Raw genomic sequence first — 6,000 nt, 5'->3', positions numbered from 1 at the left:
ACTCCATCACCCAGGCTGGAGTGCAGTGGCACAATCTCGGCTCACCTCAACCTCTGCCTTCCGGGTTCAGGTGATTCTCCAGTCTCAGCCTCCCGAGTAGATGGGATTACGGGTGCATGCCACCATGCCTGCTAATTCTTTGTTTTTTTAGCAGAGATGGGGTTTCACCATGTTGGTCAGGCTGGTCTCAAACTCCTGACCTCAGGTGATCCACCTGCGTCGGTCTCCCAAAGTGCTGGGATTACAGCGTGAGCCACCGTGCTGGGCCGAGAACATTATTTCTACACCCTAGTTTCCGAAGAAAAGTTGGCCCAGATGTGCTTTTCTGGATACGTAAATAATGTATGTTTATTTAGCTATTTTTATTATTCATACCGAATAATCCCTTTTTATTTGTACCCAGTGATGCCAAATGAGCTTTCAATTTTTTGGTTTTAAAATCCTAAAACGTCCTTAATGGGTTTTGAACCGAAGACCATCTATTGAGAAAATAGGAGCGCCAACTTTAATCATAATTGCTCAACTGGGACTCATGCACACGATACATACCCAATGTGGCTGAAATGACCCAATAGCGTTGGTCACGAGAAATGCCTCCTCTGTTGGCTCTTGCTCTCCTTGGCAATCGGTACAAAAAGATAGGAGTTTTTGAGGAATTGTCTTTACGTTTAGTGGTGTAAGATTTAAAACAGTAAGGCTGGGCACAGTGGCTCATGCTTGTAACCCCAGGTCTTTGGGAAGCCAAAACGGGAGGATTGCTTAAACCCAGGAGTTCAAGATCAGCCTGGGCAACATGACGAGATCCTGTCTCTACAAAAAGTTAAACAAACAAACAAAAAACACAGCCAGGCATGATGGCACATGGCTGTAGTCATAGCTACTCAGGAGGCTGAGGCAGGAGCATCACGTGAGCCCAGAAGTTCGAGGCTTCAGTGAGCAATGAGCTCTCCAGCCTGGGTGACAGAGCAAGAACCTGTCTCTAAAATAATAATAATCGGCTGGCCACGTAATCCCAGCACTTTGGGAGGCTCAGAAGGGCAGGCTACCTGAGGTCAGGAGTTCGAGACCAGCCTGGCCAACATGGTGAAACCCAGTCCCTACTAAAAATACAAAAATTAGCCGGGCATGGTGGCGTGTTCCTGTAGTCCCAGCTACTGGGGAGGCTAAGGCAGGAGAATCGCTTGAACCCAGGAGGTGGAGGTTGCAGTGAGCCAAGATTGTGCCACTGCACTCCAGCCTGGGTGACAAAGCAAGACTCCATCTCAAATAAAATAAAATAAAATAATAATTATCATCATAATAAAATAGTAACAGCTGAGGCCGGGCGCGGTGGCTCATGCCTGTAATCCCAGCACTTTGGGAGGCCGAGGCGGGTGGATCACGAGGTCAAGAGATCGAGACCATCCAGGCCAACATAGTGAAACCCCGTCTCTACTAAAAATACAAAAAAATAGCCGGGTGTGGTGGCAGGCGCCTGTAGTCCCAGCTACTCAGGAGGCTGAGGCAGAAGAATGGCGTGAACCCAGGAGGCGGAGCTTGCAGTGAGCCGAGATCACGCCACTGCACTCCAGCCTGGGCAACAGAGTGAGACTCAGTCTCAAAAATAAATACATAAATAAATACATAAAATAAAATAAAATAGTAACAGCTTTACCAGGAATTGTCCCTGCCTGGTCTACCACATCACTCCTTTGCACATACATATCCTTTTGGTTTTAAAATATGCATGCTGAATGAAAGGTACATGGAAGGTCTTTGCACTATCAGTGCAATTTCCTCTAACTATAATTATTTCCAAAAAAAGAAGCCAAAATGCAGATATACCCAAAATAATTGAAAACAGGACCTTAAGCAGATACCTGTATGTCCATATTCATAACGTCACTAGTCACAATAGCCCAAAGAAAATGGCTGGGCATGGTGGCTCATGCCTGTAATCCCAGCACTTTGGGAGGCCGAGGTGGGCGGATCACCTGAGCTCAGGAGTTCGAGACCAGACTGGTCAACATGGTGAGACCCTGTCTCTACTAAAAACGCAAAAATTACCCAGGTGTGGCGGCATGCGTCTGTAATCCCAGCTACTCGGGAGGCTGAGGCAGGAGAATTGCTTGAACCCAGGAGGCGAAGGTTGCAGTGGGCCGAGATTGCACCATTGCACTCCAGCCTGGGTGACAGAGCGAGACTCCCTCTCAAAAAACAAACAAACAAAAAACCAAAAACCCGAAAAAGAAAACAACCCAAGTGACCATCAACAGATGAATGAACAGAAGTGGTACCTGCATATAATCGAATGCTCTTCAGCCTTTAAGAGGAAAGATGTCTGACACAGGTTACAAGGGATGAACCTTGAAAACATGATGCTAAGTGAAAGAAGCCAGACATGAAGAGGCACTTACTGTCTGATCCCATTTACACAAAATATCTAGAATAGGCAAATCCATAGAGACTGAAGGTAGAATAAAGATTGCCAGGGGCTAGGGAAAGGGGGAAATGGGCACTTACTGCTTAATGGTTACAGAGTTCCTGTTTGGGGTGTTGAAAAAAGTTTAGAAAATAGGGCCGGGCGCGGTGGCTCATGCCTGTAATCCCAGCACTTTGGGAGGCCGAGGCAGGTGGATCACCTGAGGTCAGGGGTTCCAGACCAGCCTCAACATGGAGAAACCCCGTCTCTACTAAAAATACAAAATTAGCCCGGCGTGGTGGTGCATGCCTGTAATCCCAGCTACTCAGGAGGCTGAGGCAGGAATTGCTTGAACCTGGGAGGTGGAGGTTGTGGTGAGCCGATAGTGCCATTGCACTCCAGCCTGGGCAGCAAGAGCAAAACTCCATCTCAAAAAAAAAAAAAAAAAAGTTTAGAAAATAGATAAGTGGTGACGATTGCACAACATTTTGAATGCCATTAATGCCATTGAGTTGTGCACTTAAAAAGGGTTAAAGAAGGGTCTGGATGGGGTGGCTCACGCCAGTAATCCCAGCACTTTTGGAGGCCAAGCTGGGCGGATCACCTGAGGTTGGGAGTTCAAGAACAGCCTGACCAACATGGAGAAACCCTGTTTCTACTAAAAATACAAAAATTAGCCGGGCATGTTGGCAGGTGCCAGTAACCCCAGCTGCTCAGGAGGCTGAGGCAGGAGAATCGCTTGAACCTGGGAGGCAGAGGTTGCGGTGAGTTGAGATCACGCCATTGCACTCCAGCCTGGGCAACAAGAGTGAAACTCCATCTCAAAAAAAAAAAAAAAGAAAAGAAAAGTAAAGAAAAAAAAGAGTTAAAGTGGCAAATTTTATATTTATTTCACCGCAAGTGTGTAAAAAGTCAATATACAGAGAATTTTTGTTTTGAGACAGGGTCTTGTTCTGTCCCCCAGGCTGGAGTGCAGTGGCGTGATAACAGGTCACCACAGCCTCAACTTCCTGGCGATATAGGAGTTAAGAAGCAATTACTGGCCTGGTGCGGTGGCTCATGCCTGCAATCCTAGCACTTTGGGAGGCAGGCAGATCACTTGAGGTCGGGAGTTTGAGACCAGTCTGGCCAACGTGGTGAAACCCCGTCTCTACTACAAATACAAAAATTAGCCAGGCATGGTGGTGCACATCTATAATTCCGGCTACTCAGAAGGCTGAGGCGGGATAATCGCTTGAACCCGGGAGACGGAGGTTGCAGGGAGCCCAGATCGTGTCACTGCACTCCAGCCTGGGAGACAGAGCAAGACTCGGTGTCAAAAAAAAAAAAGAAAAAGAAAAGAAATGACTTAGGCAGAATAGTGAGGGTACAGGAGTCCTCGGAAGGTTTTCCTTTTAATTAAAAAGCACCCCCAAAATCATTTTGTTTTCTAACAAAAAGCAGCCTGTAAAATCAAGCTGCAGACATAGATAAGCAACCTGGAAGCTTGCACGGGTGAATGCCGGTAGTTATGCCAATAGGAAAAGGCTACCTAGGACCAAGCAGGCTCAAAATGGTGGCTTCATCTTCCCTTCTCTTTGCCAAACCACGAGTACAATAAGGAGAGGACAAAAGGGCTCCCCGGCCAGGAAAAGATCCTATTTGCATAATAAGATTAGGGTGGGGCAACCAGCCTTCCCGGCACACCATGTAAATGTCACACCTGATGGAACCAATCTGTGGGTCCTATGTAAATCAGACACCACCTCCTCAAGCCTGCCTATAAAATCTAGTGCAGTCCCTGGAGGGCATGGTTTTCCTTTTGGAAGCCCCTTTCTCTGGCAAGGGAGAGAGCTGTTCTCCTTTCTCTCTTTTTTTTTTTCTATTAAAGCTTCCCTCCTAAACCCACTTCTCATGTGTGTCCATGTCCTTAATCTTCTTGGTGTGAGATGACAAACCCTAGGTATTTACCCCAGACAATGACTCTGCTTCACTGGGCTCAGGTGATCCTCCCCTCCCTAGTAGCTGAGATTACAGGTACATACCACCATGCCTGGCTAATTTTAAATTTTTTTGCAGAGATGTAGTCTCACCATGTTGCCCAGGCTGGTCTCAAACTCCTGGGCTCAAGCCATCTGCCAGCCTCAGCCTCCCAGGGTCCTAAGGTTATAGGCACGTGCCACTGCAATCCACCCAGCGTTTAATTTTCAAAAGGTGAGCAGCTCATAGGTGAATTTAAAACCTTAACTTAGTTGCCAACACAGGATGATGCTATCATCAAAGAAATGATAATGTGTCTTAAAAACATTGTATTGTAAAGTTTATTCATACATAATTAAAACAGAAAATTATCCGCATAGCTATCTTAACCCTCCTTTTACTATATTAATGCTGGACTGAGCAAAATTATTTTTTCCATGTAAAGAAGACAACTTCTATTTCCAATTTAATGAGTGGGTGTATGAGGAAAAGAAGCAATTTGCTATAGCTCAGATTACAATGCTTTTTAGTTCTTTATTATTATTATTTGAAACAGAGTCTTGCTCTGTCACCCAGGCTGGAGTACAGTGGTGCAGTCTCAGCTCATTGCAACCTCAATCTCCTAGGCTCAAGCAACTCTCATGCCTCAGCCTCCGGAGTTGCTGGGATTACAGGCATGTGTCACCATACCCGGCTAATTTTTTCTATGTTTAGTAGAGATGGGGTTTCGCCATGCTGCCCAGGTTGGTCTCGAACTCCTGGCTTCAAGTGATCTGCCTGCCTCGGCCTCCCAAAGTGCTAGGATTACATGTGTGGGCCACCGCGCCCAGCCTAAGTTCTTTAATTCCAGCCTCTTAATATCTCTGGTGTGTATCCTTGTTTCTCCAAACTAAAAGCCACTACTTTTGTCCAGCCTAATACAGCTAATTTTGTAAAATCAAGTTTATTGACATATAATTCACATAGAATAACATTATTTTTTAAGTGTACAGTTTCATGAGTTTTGACAAACGTAAAGAGTTGTAAAATCAAGGTTTACAAAATCTGCATTTGGTATCAGGGTGACGTCACCGAGTCCTTTCCTGGGGCAGCCTTCCATGGCTCTTGGTACATAGCATTCCCAGGTGTGAGATGTACTATCACCAGAACCGAAGGGGCATTGTGTTTCCTTTGTCGCGGGGAAGTTGTGAGAAATAATATTTTGGGCCAGGTGCAGTGGCTCACACCTGTAACCCCAGCACTTTGGGAGGCTGAGGAGGTCAGGAGTTCAAGACCAGCCTGGCCAATGTGGTGAAACCCCGTCTCTACTAAAAATACAAAAATTAGCTGGGCGTGGTGGTGGACACCTGTAGTCCAAGCTGCTCAGGAGGCTGAGGCAGGAGAATTGCTTGAACCTGGGAGGTGGAGGTTGCAGTCAGCTGAGATCGCGCCATTACACTCCAGCCTGGGCCACAGAGTGAGACTCCGTCCCAAAAAAAAGAAAAAAAAGAAAGAAAGAAAAAGAAAATAAACAGTATTTATTTTGATCTTTACTTTGTAAGGAATGTCCCAGCATGCTTCAGGCCAGGCCCTCTAAAACCTTCACTGATCTGCCAGGCCCTAGATCTTCACAGTTTCTCTCTGGCTTTTTGGAGCATGAG

This window comes from Gorilla gorilla, chromosome 4 (assembly GCF_029281585.2).
Source record: "Gorilla gorilla gorilla isolate KB3781 chromosome 4, NHGRI_mGorGor1-v2.1_pri, whole genome shotgun sequence".
NCBI classification, from domain to species: Eukaryota; Metazoa; Chordata; class Mammalia; order Primates; family Hominidae; genus Gorilla; species Gorilla gorilla.
This window is presented reverse-complemented; position numbering follows the sequence as displayed.